The sequence below is a fragment of the Hemitrygon akajei genome, chromosome 16, assembly GCF_048418815.1.
Source record: "Hemitrygon akajei chromosome 16, sHemAka1.3, whole genome shotgun sequence".
In the NCBI taxonomy this organism is placed as follows: domain Eukaryota; kingdom Metazoa; phylum Chordata; class Chondrichthyes; order Myliobatiformes; family Dasyatidae; genus Hemitrygon; species Hemitrygon akajei.
This window is the reverse complement of record NC_133139.1, coordinates 29731217-29750091: the sequence shown is the minus strand read 5'-3', so window position 1 is coordinate 29750091 and position 18875 is coordinate 29731217. Positions and strand designations below refer to the sequence as shown.

At 39.8% G+C, this 18875-nt stretch overlaps 2 protein-coding genes across 2 annotated transcripts in view; one reads left to right on the top strand and one right to left on the bottom strand.

Moving 5' to 3' along the window:
- The window catches only part of ranbp3b (RAN binding protein 3b), a 325996-nt gene that overhangs the window by 237873 nt on the left and 69248 nt on the right, over window positions 1-18875 (bottom strand). The gene's annotated exons all lie outside the window — the stretch shown is intronic.
- slc1a6 (solute carrier family 1 member 6) overlaps window positions 1-18875 on the top strand; it is a 106614-nt gene that overhangs the window by 33409 nt on the left and 54330 nt on the right. The gene's annotated exons all lie outside the window — the stretch shown is intronic.

Here is an 18875-nt window from a genome sequence, read left to right as displayed (position 1 = left end):
GCATGACATAGCAAGATGTGCACTCATGAGGAAACATACCTGGGAAGGGGATTTCAGAAGCAGAATGATTAAAGCGCCTTTACCACAAATCGAGTCCAAAAGAGAATATTGATTTCAAGTTGCAAGATAACGAACCAAGTGTATACATTTCTGGAGAGGAATAAAGAAATTATTAAGAGAGGAATAAAAACTCATAAAATTAAGAAAAATAAGTCTCAGTAGCAATAAAACTACCAGATTGAAACCAAAGTTCAACTGGTTCGCTTATATCCTTCGGAGAAAGATGTGACTCCACACCACCAGCATGTTTGACTCTAAACTACCTTCCTAGTTAAGGGACAATCAGGAATTGATCATAAATGCCAGCACTGCCAGCAACATCCACATCTCAGAAATGAATAAAAAAAATTAAATTCTTCATATGGCCTGGTAATTATTTAAAAGCTCATCTTCACTGATACTAATTTCTCTGCAAAACTTTGTGTTACACAAAGTGAAAGATGAAACAGGTAAGTTTGCTTGGAGACATTTCTGTTGTTCCCTTCTTGGGGCAGTCTGTGGATTTGGGATTGATTGTAAAATGTACCATGGAACAAATAGGTATAGTACAGCTGTATTATTATTCTCTTTGCTGAGAAGACTAGTGTATGTCAGCTCAGGTCAAATGTTTCTTCTTCTCAATATCAGTGACAATTGCATATTTACCTGAGAACTCACTGCCCACTGCCTGTTGGGCTCAGGCCTGTAATTCTCGAGAACTGAGAGTTCCATCCTGTGTCTGTAGGCTGGACAGCTGCAACTAGAACGGATTAATGGAGGTGGACAACCAAAGTGTGTAACAGGTTATGACTATTTTGGTTCATTTCCACCATTATTCATTCCTATGCATTATAGTTAGCTCACTTTCCTACCAGTGATGGTAGTTGTTTGTTCTTCTGGCGACATCCCTCATCTCAATTCAGACATTCTGTATTTTTTGAACCACACACAAACATAGAGCAAATGAAAATGTGTTGGGGAGACTGTAGAGTTTGGGGTAGATGGAGTGAGGAGGTAGAAATGATGGCAATCAGCCTGCTTATTGTAGTGAAGGTTATGTTAAAATAGGAGAAATTTATTCTGTTGAAAGTGGACTTACCTTGGGGATTCTTTTCTCGGAAATTCAGCATCTTATTGCTTAGTTCAATTGACAGACTGGAGTGAGGTGTCTTACAATTTTCAGACAAAGACTCATTATTTTTTAATAGGTTCCTGTGTTACAACAATCAGCACTGCATGTAAGCATCATTATTTCAGAACGGATGTCTGGTTGTCTATACTAAGTGATGATATGTTGGCGGACTGAGCTGAGGCTGTACCTCAAAGCACCAAAGTTCAGTTCTGCTCCAGAGAACTACAAGAGTCCATGGTCTGCAAACTTTCAGGGACAGATTTATCAAGCAATGTTGCAAAGAGATCTGAAGGAATTTGACACATGGACTTATTTCTGTTTCTCTTCTCTACAGCAGCAATTCAATTATGGGAGTGAAAATTTTTCATAGTTTTCTTTCTTCATCTCTTGCCTGTATCAGAGTAGATGCACAGATGCCACCAGTTGGTGTAATGTGAAGGTGGAATAACAACACTGTACTTGTGTATCTCCCAAACACAGTAAAACATCCTAAAGCACTGCATGTTTGTGTCATCGATTGACTAAAACTCTGAAGTGTATATTAGAACTGATGACCAAATTTTGATAAAAAAGGACATGTTACAGAGTGTTTTACAGATGGAAGGAGATGAGGAGGGGCAGTAATATTTGATAGGGAGGTAACATTTAATAGGGCAAGTTTAGAACTTAAGATGTTGGCTGGTGAGGTACAGCTTTTGATGGTGTGAGACAAGTGTGCAAATGGAAATTTTTCAAAGGAGTACAGGAAAGGATAAGTTTACAGAGAAAGGAAGCAGGGAGACTATGCAGAGTTTGAAACTAAGGATGAGAATTTTAAAATCCAGATGTAATTTGATGTCTTAATACACATGGCAAATGCTTTAAGCTATTAAAATGATGGTGAGGAATCTACAAGAAACATATGCAACCTAAAGTAAACAAATTAGGATAAAAGACCATATGAAAAAAATAAAGCCCAAAAGGACATTGATGGTAAGGGAGCTAATAGTTTTAAAGTAAGAGAAAATCAGCAGATACTGGAAATCTAAAGCCACATGCACAAAATACTGGAGGAACTCAACAGGTCAGGCAGCATCCATGGAAATGAATAAACAGTTGATGTTTTGGGATGCTTCTTCAGGACTGCAAGGGAACAAGGAAGACGCCAGAATAAAAAGCTGGGGGGAGAAGAAGGAGGCTAGCTCGGAGGTGGTAAGTGGATCCAGATGAGCAAGAAAGGTAAAGGGCTCGAGAGGTCGTAGGGTGAGGTGAGAAGAGGTAAGAGGCCGCAGTAGGGAAAAGTAGAAGAGGGGAGGGGGAGGAATTTTTTTTAGCGGAAGGAAAAATCAATATGCATGCTGTCAGGTTGGAGGCTACCCAGATAGAATGTAAAGGTGTTGCTGCTCCACCCTGAGGGTGGCCTGATCACGACCATGGACTGACATGTCGGAATGGGAATTAAAATGTTTGGCTACCAGGAAACCATAAAGTGAAGTGAAATCTCACTTAAAAAAATTAGTTAAACTATCTGTTACAGCAAACACACACACACTGTCAAAAATTAAACAGAGACCCTGAGGATAACCTAAAGCTGCAGATGGTGGAAATATGAAATAGAAACAGAAAATACTGGTGATACTCTACAGGTCAGGCAGCATCAGTGGAGAAATAAAAGGTTAAACATTTCAGATCGATCATTTTGAATCAAAATCAAATAAGGTGTGAGGAAAGGAAGCATAGTTTAAGTTAAGGAGAAGTGGAAAGGATAAAGAAAAGAGGCTTCATCTGCTGGAATCTGAATTGTAAACCAAACTACAAGAGGAACTCAAGCGATCAAGCAGCATCTGTAGGAAGACGGAATTGTTGACATTTTTGGTTGAGACCCTGCATCAGAACTGAGAGTGGGAAGGGAAGAAAGGTCATATAAAGGCAGGTGAAGCAGGGGCTGCTAGGTGATGTGTGGATCGAGGTAGGTTGAAGAAGCAAAGGCTAGAACCATTGGAATCTGATAAATAAGGAAGGTGGAAATAGGAACCAGTGAGGAAGAAGTGAAGAGCAGGGTGAAGCTGGAAGAAAAGGCAGAGGATGTAGAGGCTAGTAGGGTGATAGGTCAGCACTAGGTGAACTCTATCTCGGTTCTGTTTCAAGAGAGTGAAGGTGAGCAAGTCAAAGGTAGAAGCAGAAGTCCAGATATCAGAGGAAATGCAAGAGAGGGCTACATCTCCACTGTGGAATGGAAGCCACACTTACTGAAAAAAGAGGTCTTATCAAATGTCCTGGAATGGAAATTAGATGCTGTGGTGATGGAGAAACTGAGAGAAAGATAGAATTCTTACAGTGCATGAAGAGGTATAGTCTAGGTAGCTGTGGAAGCTGTGTGGATTTATAGTACTTATCAATATGGGTTGGTCACAAACATGAGGAAGTCTGCAGATACTGGAAATCCAAAGCAACACACACAGAACACTGGAGGAACTTAGCAGGTCAGGCAACATCTATGGAAATAAATAATCAGTCGATGTTTCAGGCTGAGACCCTTCTTCTGGACTGAGAAGGAATGGGAAGATGCCAGAATAAAAAGTTTGTTTCCTGAGACCAGATAGAGAGAATGAAGGTGATCCAAGTAATTTTGAGAGCTGTGTGGAAGCTGGCAGTGGAGGTGATAAAATTGATGAGTCCTGCACAGGTTCAGCGAACAAGGACTGTTCCAGGAATCCAACAAAATCACAGGCATTGGTGGGGCCAATGTGAGTGCCCATGGCTACATCTTGGAGAGGAAGTAAAAGAAAAATTGTTCAGATTATGAACAACTTCTGTCACAGAATCATAGAACACTACAGCACAGAAACAGGTCTTTTGGCCCATCTAGTCTGTGCTGAACTACTCTGCCTAGTCCCATCAACTTGGACCACAGCACTCCACAACCCTCCCATCCATGTACGTATCTAAATTTCTCTTAAATGTTGAAATTGAGTTCTCATGCACCATTTCCACTGGCAGCACATTCCACACTCTCACCACCTTCTGAGAGAAGACGATCCCCCACACATTCCCCTTAAACTTTTCACTTTTCACCCTTAACCCATGACCCAACCTCAGTGGAAAAAGCCTGCCCGTATTATTCTATCTTGTGTACCTCTATCAAATTTCCCCTCATTCTAACCTATGCTCTGGGGAATAAAGTCCTAATCTATTTCAACATTTCCCTATAACTCAGGTCCTGGCAACATCCTTGTAAATGTTCTCTGCACTCTTTTAATCTTAAGTAGGTGACCAGAACTCCAAATTAGGCCTCACCAACATCTTATGTGACTTCAATATAACATTCTGACTCCTGTACTCAATACTTTGGTTTACTAAAGACTGAACTAAACCATCATAAGTTCAGTTTAGTTTAGGTGGAGGTAGTTGCTGTTGTACTGTTGGGGAGAGAGAGAGCGAGAGGTGATGCAGTTGCAGGCAAACCTTCCATTGTCTTCTTGTCCTGTTGTGGTCACCGACTGTGACCCCTCCATACCAGGCCAGACCGTTCTTCAGTGATGAGCCTGTCACCCAGGCGAGGGTGGACACACACACAAACCCCATCGGTCTGCCTTCACACACTGTGAGCCTCTGATCAATTCCCCCGAATCGATCCTCCAAACCCCCACCTTCCTGTGGGTGCACAACACTCTTTCAGTGTCCCGTGGTGTGTCTGCTTGTGTCTCAACAGACTTGCTTTTTATCTCCCCTGCCGGGGTACCAGCCATCCATCAACTGTCCATGTCCATCACCTGGTACCACCTTGCTGTCTCAGCAGGAATCCACATGAGCAGGCAAAGAAAAGTGTCCTTGGAGTAAACAATTATCGAAGAAGCCATAATACTAAATCATCTCTCTCCCTCTCTCTCTCTATTATCAGCATCTGCAGCCTCCCCACTCTTCTTCTTCTTCTTCTTCTTCTTCTCTCTCGCTCTCTCTCTCTCTCTCTCCATAGTTCACAGGGGGGTCAACTCTGAACCCCATCTCAGGCTGGATTGCTCATCACCCATCACAGTTCAGTACAGCAAAAGTAGACTAAATCAATGGGCCTACCAGGACATCATGTTTGTGGATCTTGGGTATCAGATAGAAGTAGGAAGTGAAGAGTTAAGGCATTATAAGGTTGGAGACGAGAGGAGAGATCAACTGATTTATGACGGTGTGGGAGACAAGTGTGCATTTGTAGGATTCTAATCCAGGGATAGGTACAAGGATGTGTTCAAGAGCTGTTGACTAGCGTCTGCAAGGCAGAATTCAGACGTCCAAACTACAACAGCACCACCCTTACCTGAGGGTTTGATGACGAGGTTGGGATTGGTGTGAAGTGAATGGAATGCTGTGTGTTCATACAGGGTGAGGGATGTTCGGACATTGAGGCAGTTGACGTTGTGTGGCAATTGGAAATGAAAAAGATCAAGAGTGGGCAACAAGCCAAAAGAGGCTGTCCAAGAACACTGTTGGAAATGTAAGAAGGGGTCTTCATGGGATGGGTGGGATGAGGATTCCTTGCCAAAGAAATAGGTGATGGAAGAAGACAAGACATCATGACAGAAGATGAGCTGCTGTCCTTTACTTCACCTTAAGCTTTATTGAAACACTGTAAAAGCCAAAGTAAGGTTTGTTGAAACAGGATAGCTGTCCAAAGCAAGGTCAGAGTGGGAATGGGTTGGAGGATTAAAGTGATGTTCAACTTCACAGTCATACTTGCAAACTGAACAAAGGTGTTCTGCAAAAACTGAAGGTAAACTTGCACTGAGAGGAGGAACTACAGAGGCATGACTGCACAAAGAGTCTGTACTGAGAATTACACATGGCAGGGAGTAGAAAATAATGAGAGGAAAGAAGCAACTAATGGTACTTACATACTGTTAATATAAAAGAACACATCTATAAAGAATACATTAAGTGTAAGCCACAGATAGTGATCAAAGATCAATCACTCTGATGGACATAGTACTATGGTTTTAGGACCCGTGGCATCAAACTCCTAATGATTGAAGAAAGGTGAAGGAAGTGAAAGACAGGATTGGTAGTTTGGCTGCTGGTTTGTAGGGCTGTTCACCAAGCCTGGAGATTAGATCGCAGTTGAGGTGACATCATCAGTGAGCAATTGAGTATTGTTTCCACCGAGTGCTCACGCTTATATTGGTCCGACTCATTCTGATTGGTTGGCTGTCACGGATAAATAAGGGACATTGATTTTAAAAAATAGAATAGTCATCATGGGAAATTTCAACTACCCCAGGACATAACAGGTAAGTGAACAGAGTTTCTGTGATAATAATGGTCTGCTTGCTAACCCAAGAAGCTCGACAAGGATGGACTTTAGACAATAATAGACAATAGACAGTAGGTGCAGGAATAGGCCATTCGGCCCTTCTAGCCAGCACCGCCATTCACTGTGATCATGGCTGATCATACACAATCAGTACCCTGTTCCTGCCCTCTCCCTATATCCCTTGACCCCACTATCTATAAGAGCTCTATCTAACTCTGTCTTGAATGCATCCAGAGACTTGGCCTCTACTGCCTTCTGGGGCAGAGCATTCCACATATCCACCACTCTCTGGGTGAAAAAGTTTTTCCGCATGACTTTCTGTTAAATCTATTAATGGAGAATACACTGAAGTATATAGAGGTAAAAGTAGAGGAAGATCTAATAATGCACTGTCTGTCAATTTAAAAGTTTTTATTATTTGGTTGCTATTGTATGTAATGACAATATGATAAAAAGCTGCAAAATGATAAAAGATGGTAGTAATATGATTAAAACCAAATTAATAAATGGCTCTTTTTGAGGGACTGAGAACATAATTTAAAATAGAATGGGCCTTTAGAGTAAACAGCGTTGTAGAAACAATGTTGGGAAGGTTTTAAGATAGTGATTATTAGGCTGCAAGATAAATATCCTGGTAAAAAAAAGGAAGAATAAATTAAATACCCACTGGAATCCATGCATGTTTAAAGACATCAGAAGGCCAATTGGGATAAAGGATAGAGGCAAAGATAGATCACATGGTCAGAGAGAATATGAAAGGACTAAGAAATAAAAGGGCACTTGCGAAGGCAAAAATGAACTAAGAAATTGGAGAATTGTTTATACTGAATTTAATTAAAAGGAACAGTTGTGATTAGAAGGGCCATGAAGGGCTAGTGGATAATACAAAAGATAACAAAAGGGTGAAGGTCCACGATAGACAACTGAATAATATCCAAGAATGCAAGTTACTGAATGTATTGCTAGTTGTCTTGATAGATACCAGAGCATGTGAGAAAGGGATAACTGCACAAAAGTGGAAAAAAATGGCTCATGATATTCAACGTGCTGTTCATATTTTACAATAATGGTTTAAACTCCAGAATCAAAAATAGTCTAAGTTTGCATTTGGCACTAAACTGCAGGGTTGTCAAGAATGAGGAAGACTGGAAAAAAAACAATGAGAGGAGGAAATTATTAAACATGCAGAAACTGAAAATACTTTACAAATGAAGTCAGCAAAGATAATAGTGAGGTAGCAGATTTTGTCAGGAGAACCAGAAGGTTATTTATTATGTAGAAAGTCCAGATGGAGTAGAAGACCAGATAGATCTTGGAGTACAAATAAGACCATAAGACATAGGAACAGAATTAGGCCATTCCAAGGCCTATTGAGTATGCTCTGTCATTCCATCATGGCTGATCCCAGATCCCACTCAACCCCATACACCTGCCTTCTCACCATATTCTTAGATGTCCTGACCAATCAAGAAGTGATCAATTTCCATCTTAAATATACCCATGGACTTGGCCACCATGTATAGCAGAGCATTCCACAGATTCACTAATCTCTAGCTAAAAAAATTCCTCTTTACTTCTGTTCTGAAAGGTTGCCCCTGGAATGTTGCTCCTCAATTTTGAGGCAGTGCCCTTTAGTTCTGGATGACCCCAGCATAGGATACATCCTTTTTATAGCCACCCTATACTGTATAGTCGTTTCGACATTCAGTAAGTTTCAATAAGATCCCCCATGCGTTCTTCTAAATTCCAATGAGTACAGGCCCGAAGCTGACAAACACTCTTCATATGTTAACCCCTTCATTCACAGAATCATCCAAAAAATGTAACAACTCCAGAAAGTTACATAGTAGATTAGCAAGGCAAAGAAGAAGGAAATCCACAGAGGTCGGTGTTGGGACCACTTCTTTTTATGGTATATATCAATGATTTAGATGGTGAAATAGATGGCTTTGTTGCCAAGTATGCAGATGATGTGAAGATTGGTGAAGCGGCAGTAGTGTTGAGGAAACAGGTAGGTTGCAGAAGGACTTAGACAGATTAGGAGAATGGGCAACAAAGTGGCAAATGAAATACAGTGTTGGAAAATGCATGGTGACGTACTTTAGTAGAAGAAATAAATGTGCAGAGTATTTTCTAAATAGGGAGAAAATCCAAAAATCTGAGATGCAAAGGGACTTGGGAGTTCTTGTGCCGAACACCCTAAAGGTTAACTTAAAGGTACAGTCGGTGGTGAGGAAGGCAAATACCATGTTAGTATTTGTTTCAAGAGGTCTAGAATACAAGAGCAGGAATGTGATGCTGAGGCTTTATAAGGCACTGGTGAGGCCTCACCTTGAGTATTGTAAACAGTGTTGGGCTCCTCATCTAAGAAAAGATGTGCTGGCATTGGAGAGGGTTCAGAGGAGGTTCACTAGGATGATTCCAGGAATTAAAGGGTTATTATACAAGGAACTTTTGATGGCTCTGGGTCTGTACTCACTGGAATTTAGAAGGATGGGTGGTGGGGGGGGGGGGGGGGAATCTCATTGAAACCTTTTGAATGTTGAAAGGCCTAAACAGAGTAGACGTGAAAAGGATCTTTCCCATCGTGGGGGAGTCTAGGACAAGAGGGCACAGCCTCAGGATAGAGGGGAGCCCATTTAAAACATAGATGCAGAGACATTTCTTTAGCCAGGGGTTGATGAATTTGTGGAATTTGTTGTTACGTGCAGCTGTAGAGGCCAGGTCGTTGGGTGTATTTAAGGCAGAGTTTGATAGGTTCTTGATTGGATGTGGCATCAAAGGTCACGGGGAGAAGGCCAGAGAGGTGGGACTGAGGAGGGGAAAAATGGATCAGCCTTGATTGAATGGCAGAGCAGACTGGATGGGCTAAATGGCCTAATTCTGCTCCTATGTCTTATGGTCTAAATAAGATGGAGAGAATTAAAAAGATACTTAGGCTATACTAAGTCTCCATTGAAACCTGGTTAGTCCAGATTTAAAGTAATTTCAACAGTTTTGGTCACCATACTATGAATTTTTTTTAAAAACTGGAATGGATGCAAAAAAGATTCTTAAGGATGATAGCAAAAGAGCACATCTCTACATACCCAGAAACAGTGAACAACCTGAGGAAACAAGGTGAGGGATGACCTAATGCATGTATTTAAAATTATAAAGAATTTCAAAAAAGTACGAGGGCAAAAATATAATAAGAATATTATAATGATTTGGATTGTGAGCTAGAGTTGGTATCAGGTAGATGCCAAGAAATCTGAAATTCAGAGGAAACTAAATATACGTAAAGATTCAAGATTGTTTAATTTCATTTCCTGTACACAAGTGTCAGGGAACAAAATAATTGTTTGGATCTGATGCAGGAGAAAAAAGAACTCACAAGAGTTAACAAACACTGTAGTAACAATAATAATAATAATAACACAAAATAAATATAAAATAGCTTGTATTCATAGACTGATTATATGTCCGTAAAGTGTCACTGGGCTGTACGTAAGGTGCCTGATGGGAATAATAAAGTAGTTGTGGAGTTAGTGGGTGAAGGTGATGATTGGCCTTAATGCTTGGGGAAGAGTCTGCTGGCTCTGACGTGGATGCTACGTAGCCTCCTCCTTAATGAGAATGGGACAAAACAGTCCATGAGGAGGGTGTGTGGGATCCTTCATGGTGTTACTGGCTCCTTTCTGGTACCTTTCTGTATATGTATATGTTCTTGATGGCAGGTAGGCCGGTGCTAGTGATGAACTGGGCAGTTTCGACTACCCATTGTAGAGCCTTCCTGTCTGCCGTAGTGCAGTTTCCGTACCAAGCAGTGATGCACCTTATCAGGATGCTCTCTCTTGTGCATCTGTAGAACGATGTGAGTATGGTTGTGTGAACTCCAGCTCTCTTCAGCCTCCTCAAAAAGTAGAGGTGTTGATGAGCTTTCTAGACTGTGTAGAATGTGCTCTGGGACAATTAGAAGTTGTGTGAAATGTGCACTCCCAGGAGTTTGAAACTGCTTGCAGTTTCCACTGCTGTGCCACTGATGTAAAGGGGGGTGTGGGTGGGGCACGCTTCCTGAAGTCGATAACCATTTCCTTTGTCTTATTGACATTAAGAAAGAGGCTATTTTCCTGGCACTAGGCCTTGAGCTCTTCCACCTCCTCTTTGCAGGTCATCTTACTGTTGTTGGTGATGTCCCTGTCGTGTCATCGGCGATGAGTCATCGGCAAACTTGACAATGTAATTGCTTGGGTGTTTGACCGTGCAGTCATGTGTGAGCAGAGTGTAAGGCAATGGGCTCAGCACACAGCCCGGGGGGCATCCATGTTGAGAATGATGGGGAAGGAGGAGCTGTTGCGCATTCTGACAATCTCAGGAAGTCCAACACCCAGATGCACAGTGGTGTAGTTAGACCACGGAGTAGGAGTTTGCTCACCAGTGTCTGTTGGACAATAGCATTAAATGTCAAACTAAAATCTAGAAACAGCATACTGACATGTCCTTGTTACCTAGAATGGGAGAATGTTGGTGAGATCAGTACCACAGAGAGTAATCAAGCTGAATAATACTGGGCAGGCTGGAGAAGCACAAGGAAAAATGGGTTAGTGGGGTTACACATACATTTAGATGAAGAAAGATAGGAGGAGGCTTGAGTGAAGCATAAATGCACAATGGACTGCTTGAGTATGTGTTGAATTTCTTTACTGTATATCCTATTAGATGTGTTTGCAGATGACATTACCAAAACGTAAAATGCAGATCAGTAAAAGAAGGGAAAACAGAATAGACTATGAAGGCATACTGGAGTCCATATTACGGCTAACAGCAGCTACCCAGCACTGAATTCAATAAGCTACCCAATATAGCTTTCTTTTTATTATCTTGTCTAACATGTATATTGGCTCAGCAGTGGCATTCTCACATCTGAATTGATATCACTGTTGACAGATTGGTTGCAAATAGTAGCTATGCACAGAAAAGCCGACCATGGCACAAGGTACTTTGCCTCCCCTAAGAGATATAGAGGAATGCTGCCATTTCGATATCTATTATCTTATTTTACAGCTTATATCAAAGTAGGTCGTTTACATAGAAGATGTTTCTGGCTGTTATTCAAGAGATCTTTCTGTTTTCTGGGAAGCCCACAAATGCTCTGTTGTCCAGATTTCCAACAATGTCAGCACAATCTTTAAATTATCAGAAGAAAAGATTGTCCTTTTCCAAGCCCATTGAACCTGCCTTCCAAACAGTTCACCAGAGTCTACAGATTTCCTTAAATAACTACCATATTTAGAGTTCCAGCCACGATATCTCATGAAGCAACTTCATTCACAGTGATTCACTCAACTCTCACACAATTCATTCCGAATTTTCAAAAATAAATGACATTCTAGGCCTATCAGGATTTGACCTGGTAAATTAGACCAATTTTGTGTCGGATTAGGACAACTAGCTTTGTGTGATTGGTCAGATTTGTCCAAATCTACAAAGATCCATCCCAGGATAGCATTTGTCTTGGAGTCCCTTTTGGCCCCAAAATACATGATCAGTAGCAATATTTTATATTTATTCTTTAATTGATCGAATGACATTAATATACCTCCTTCAAAACAATCTCCTATGTATTTAATCCCTTTTTGAAACCAATTATATAGAAGTTGATTGTCCATTGTAAAAGGAATAAGTCTATTTTGAATTAAAGATCTCTTTGCTAATAAAGATTTTTTTTGTCTCATCATCAACATTTATCTTATTCCATAAATCAATCAAATGTTTTAATATAGGAGATTCTTCCTTTTCCCGTATCCATTTAGATTCCCATTTATATATAAAATCTTCTGGTACGTTTTCTCCTATTTTGTAATTTTCAATTAAGGGCTTACATAAGAGAAAAACTAGGTCAAACAATGTTATTGCCGAAATCTAATGAAATAGAAATTTTAATTCAAAAAGGGAATATTAAAAAAATTATATCTTGTATGTATAATTTGATTCAAAAACAGGCAATTAAACAAGGAGTCCATAAGTCAAGACAAAAATGGGAAAGTGATTTGAATATTAAAATTGAAGAAACAAATTGGTCAAGACTATGTCTTGATAGTATGACAAATACAGTAGCAATATTTTATGTCTCTGACCACCCAGAAAAGTCTGTATTTAATTTATGTGGTTCCTCCATCGAGAATACGTGTTCCAGAGCCTGCTCCATGCTCATTGGCATAACCTCTGCAAAGTGATCCAATTACCTGGCACCAGATAAAGCCAGTGCCACAAGTGTTGGAAAAAAACCTGGCGAGAGGTCATTAACCTGAAATATTAACTCTGTTTCTCTTTCCACAGATGCTGTCCGACCTGCTGTCTGTCTCCAGCATTTTCTGTTATTATTATTTCAGACTTTGGGCATATTATTTCTGTTGATTTTCATTTAACAGAAATCGTGTACAGTTTTGACCAAGTCACCTTCACTGGGCCTAGCCAAAACTTTCAAATTGCCTATACATTCCTAAAAATTATTTTTTATAAACACTTAAAAAAAATTTTAAAACAGACTTTTTTGAAAACACTAAGTTTAGCCAGTCATTGCCTTAGCCCACTTGCTGCTGCTACCAAGGTACTGGTATATATGGATTCTCCATCCTAACTGATATGGAATGACTACAGCTTCAGCGACACACACAAAATGCTGGAGGAATTCAGCAAGTCAGACAGCATCAATGGAAATGAATAAAAAGTTGAGTCAACATTTTGGGCCAAGGCCCTTCTGTGAAAAAGCCAGAATAAAAAGGTGGGGGAGGAGAAGGAGTACAAGCTAGAAGGTGATAGATGAAGCCAGGTGAGGTGGAAGGTAGATGTGTACGGGAAGAGGGATGAAGTGAGAAGCTGGGAGGTGAGAGGTGGAAAAGGTAAAGGGCTGAAGAAGGAATGTGATATGAGAGGGAAGTGGACCATGGGAGAAATGAAAGAGGGAGTAGTGCCAGAGGAAGGTGATAGGCAGATGAGAAGAGAGGGGTAAGAGGGGATTCTACAAGAAGGGTCAGAGCCATCTCTATTTCCTGAGGAGACTGAGGTCCTTTAACATCTGCCGGACGATGCTGAGGATGTTCTACGAGTCTGTGGTGGCCAGTGCTATCATGTTTGCTGTTGTGTGCTGGGGCAGCTGGCTGAGGGTAGCAGACTCCAACAGAATCAACAAACTCATTCATAAGGCCAGTGATGTTGTTGGGGTGGAACTGGACTCTCTGACGGTGGTGTCTGAAAAGAGGATGCTGTCCAAGTTGCATGCCATCTTGGACAATGACTCCCGTCCACTCCATAATGTACTGGTTAGGCACAGGAGTACATTCAGCCAGAGACTCATTCCACCGAGATGTAACACTGAGCATCATAGGAAGTCATTCCTGCCTGTGGCCATCAAGCTTTACAACTCCTCCCTCGGAGTGTCAGACACCCTGAGTCAATAGGCTGGGTCTGGACTAATTTCCACTTGGCATGATTAACTTATTATTATTTAATTATTTATTGTTTTATATTGCTATATTTCTACACTATTCTTGGTTGGTGCGGCTGTAATGAAACCCAATTTCCCTCGGGATCAATAAAGTATGTCTGTCTGTTCAGACTGAGGAATTGGAAAAGAGAGAAGGGGAAGGGGGAGAAATTACTGGAAGTTAATGAGTTCAATGTTCATGTTGTCAGGTTGGAGGCTACCCAGATGGAATATGAGGTGTTGTTCCTCCATCCCGAGACTGGCCTCTTCTTGGCATCTTTAGCTTTCATAACTACATGGAATTCAGCACTGGAGGGCCATCAGGAAAACTATGACAACTAGCCAACAGCAGCTTAAAATGCACAGAAATATACAGTAATATATTAGATAGAGTAATACCAATTAACACCAGCAGTTTTGCTCATATTTCTCCAGAAAGGAAGAGGCTTTTGTAACCACACCACAGCTTACACAGATCCAGGTCAGTGGCTAAGAATAGTGGACCCTTTCATCTGACATTGACTCTGTTGTGGTATCAGAGGTTTGAACCAAAATCACAGAAGCAGGAAGACAGAGGGTAAATAAAATCCCCTGGACCCACTGAGTGCCATATCAGTGCCTTTAAGCAGAAAATCCTACAAAAGGTAGTAGATTCAGCCCAGTACATCATGGGTAAATCCTCCCAACCATTGAGCACACCTACATGAAATTTTGCCGTAGAAAAGCAGCATCCATCATCAAATATTCTCACCACCCAGGCCATGCACTTTTCTCACTGCTGCAATCAGGAAGAAGGTACAAGAGCCTTGTGACTTGTACCACCAAGTTCAAGAACAGTCACTACCCCTCAACCATCAGACTCTTGAACAAAACGAATAGCTACACTCATTCTATTTCTGATTTCCCACAACTGATAATCTCACTTTAAGGACTCTTTACCTTGTTATCTCATGCTCTCCTTATTTCTTGCTATTTAATTACATTTGCTTTTGCATAGTTTGTTATTCATTGATCCTGTTTACAGTTACTGTTCTATAGATTTGCTAGGTATGCCCACAGAAAAAGAGTCTCAGGGTTGTATGTACTCTGAGAATAAATTTTACTTTGAATTTTGAACATGTCACATGCAGCATTTACCTCTAATCAGCTCAAACCAATTAGTTGGTTATTTATTTCAGAGGCCTTGCTGTGCAGAGGTTTGCTGTTAATTTTCTTACAGAAAAATAATTAATTGGCCATTCATTGCACTGGGATGCCTTGAGGACATGAAAGGCAGTTGCTAAATACAAGTTCTTTCTTTGCTTACCAGTGCAAACCCTCAAATAAGAAAGGAGTCCTTACACCTCAACGTTTTTTCTTTTCTCTTTCTAAGTAGTCATCTTGTAGAAAAGAATGAAAAACTTTACAGCTTTTCTATCCTCTCTACAATAGCATCATGGCATGGAGAGAGGAACTATCACCGTGGTTAGCTCAACCAATTGGAATAATTTTTGCAGGCTCACAAAAGAAAGCAAATTAAACAAAGAATTGGCAGATCCATCTGGGCATATTATGATAGGTCAAACACCATCCCAAGAGCTGTACAAAATCCTAGATGCATTGCATCTGATAAATTGAGCCCAAGTTTTGAAACTTTGGTAGAAAATAAAACAATTGTAACGGTTTGCACTGAATGTGGTAGATGTGTTAATTTTTCTTCCTTGTTAAGAACATTTTTTCTGCATTGTATTGACAATATTTTATTCCAAAAGTTAGTGGGCAGTCAGCAATTTCAGCTGGGGCAGCATCTCTTTAGGAAGTGTTGGTGTTTCAAAGCAATTTTATTGTATAATTTAAGCACTTTGCTAACAATCAAAGATGACAAAGCAACAGTTTTAGTAGCTGTTCTGAGACAGTTTGTTACAACCAGTAGACCACAGGGCAAGTTTTATTATAAAAAGTTTCTAAATGTAATTGATAAAATTCTGGCTTTTTCCCAACTCAAATGAAAACTATTTCTATAACCGCATCCATTTCTTTAAATCAAAACTTGGCAAAGGTACTGAGATGTCACTGGATTATCAGATAGTCTTTAACCACTATTCTTTATGTCAGGAACTACACAGGCTGTCCTGATCTCTTTCAAACACAGTAAATTACCATATTGCTCAGTCTAAAATTAATAGGCATACTTACAAATCAAATAATTGCACAGAAACAAAAGGCACACAGTAAACAACGAGTTGTGAGAGGCTTTCAAAGTATCTAAATGCCCCAAATTTTTATTCATGATTCATTTGAATTTCTTTATTGACATCCCAAAGGAAAATATCACTTCTCTGTAACCTCTGTAATGCTGCCAAAGGCTGTTTACACTGGAATGAGTAAAAAGAACAAAACGTTCAGCTGGAATATCTAAATTAATGTTAGTATGCACTCATAAACAACCTTGTGCACTTTGATGTGAGCTCCCTGGCTACTTTAAAAATCCAAATAAGTTTTTTTTCTATTTTCAAGATTTACTTGAGTGTAAAAGAAACAACGTGTTTCAGTTAAACAATGCTAAAAAATGCCACAAGGTGTACCAGAATTGGCCCTTGGTTCAGGGGTGATCCAATTTTTGATCAGCTTTAACTTCCCAGCTCCAATCTCTGATCCATTTCTTTCTATCATTATCTTTGATGATCATAATACAGTAACTTTGATGTGTGTGCTTCTAATTTCAACAGATATATTCCCAAGTTACCTAATATTGATTTAAAAAAATGTCTGTCCTTCATGATAACTCAACAATGAGTTACTCTGATTTGTAGCCTTCACTATTGTAAGAATACCCCCACCAGTTCTCTAACAACATTGGAAAAACGTTGCCATGTGTCCAGCGTTACTGGAACTCCTTAATAACAACACTACATCAGAAGGATTGCAGCAGTTCAAGAAGGTGGCACTCCGCCACCTTCTCAAGGGCAATTAGAAATGAATATAAAATACCTTGTCAATGACGCCAATATCCCATAAAATTAATGTGAAGAATTATTTCCCCTCTAGTTTTCTGCATTTTTCCTTTCATATTTTGTTAGCTTATAATGATTCTCCGCTGATCGATTTTCCTGTCAGTAGGAACACTTGTACCAATTCAAGTTAACTCTTACAGTTTAAATCACTTCCTGTTGCCCCTGGCATTTGTATTATAAGAATCCACAACATTCCCCCCAGTAAACTGTGGATGAGATTTATTGATGCAAATGAGCTCTCTTTTACTCACTAGCTCATAAAGCACTTGTAGTTGGATGAGTAGTGAGATCCTGCTACAGAATGTTTATGTTTGTAGCAGCTAATAAATGCTGCTGTACTTGGGAGTTATTCAAACTTATAACCAATTTAGTTGTCATTCATTGGTCTATAATGAGTAAACTTTCAAACAACTTGGCATAGAAACAACATGGAAATTTTAATTGCTTCTCAGTCTCAGCAACAGTTTTATATCCATTACTCATCAGCGTAGATCAGCAGAGACACCAAGGATGTAGATGCCGTTAATCTGGACCTAAAAAAAATGAGATCCACAAACTACTTCTTATGTAACTTGGTTTTCATTTTTGAGTACAGGATTTTGAAGTCGGGACACAAATCTTGTTCTTGCACTCTTTCTCCCTCTAACACACACACTTTCATCTCTTTCTCTGTTTTCCCCCTTTTCCTGAAGAATGCTAATAAATTAGTCTGTTGTTTTTGCTTTAGCAATAGAAAGTTGTCATTGTGCCTGGGGGCGAATGCCAACTCTCTTCTTACCATCCCCTGGGAATGTTTACTGAAGAACCTAGTAGTGTGGAAATGTTTTCCTGGCAGGAACCCAGAACCTCACAAAACAATTAGACTTTTGTGGAAGAGCTTTTTGCAGCCTAAAACCTTGCCTGCCCTCAATAAGATGTACAGAATTCTTTGTTCAAAGGGATAATTAACGTTCAGAGAGTCAGCAGCAATTACACTAATCTGGGTTGGACTGATAGATATTTCATTCATAAGAATCAAGTTTAATTTAAATCATATATGGTGGTGATATGCCAAGTACTTGTTGCTTTGGTAGCTATTCTGACTTAATGTAGTGAAGTAATCTTTTAACTCATTAATAGAAGAGACAAACAACAATTTCTTTTGCCAAATTAATCTAAATATTTATAATTATCACTGGTTACATGTTGTTTATGAGAGAGACTTGTTATATCTACAGCCAATGCTTATGAATTCTGGCTTCCACTTGTCAGCAGGTTTATCAGTGGAGGTGCAGTGCATTAACTTATGTTATGCCACCAAGCTGAACCAACTTACTGTCATCACTGCTGAACTGGACTCTGAAAATTCACCCTCATTCCTCAATCACACTTTATTTACTTCTGTACATGGAGAATAGCATTGCTCCAACGTTCCCTTGAATATATTTTACAGCTGTGCAGACCAACCATTGCTCTAAGCCTGAAATTCTTACATGGCCTGAAAACTGTGCAGCACTTTAAATGTTTTGTTTTTGTAATATGCACATCAAACAAACCAGCCATAACTCACAACACAAGTGAATGATGTCAGGAAGTCATAACATCTTACAGGCCCAATGGCAAAAATAAAATGTTTTGACTAGATTGTTTTGGCATTCAACAGGCCAGCAATTTATTGCAAATGAGCTACCAACTTCCATTCTGTGTTTATTGTTACAGTTTATAATACAATAAATAATATATATTATACAATATATAATACAATTATATTAGCATCATTTCAAAATTATTTTAACATTATATAAAAGATTCTAGCTTTGTGGCAACAAAGGCTATGTGCAGGGGAACATTTCAGTTACTGTGCAGCCATATACCCATGCAGCTTGAGAACACTGATTGTCCCATAACCGCACTGTTCTGGTTTGATCAAAGAAATGTCATTTTTGTCCAGAAATTGTCTAGTTCGATAAAGATACTGACAAACTG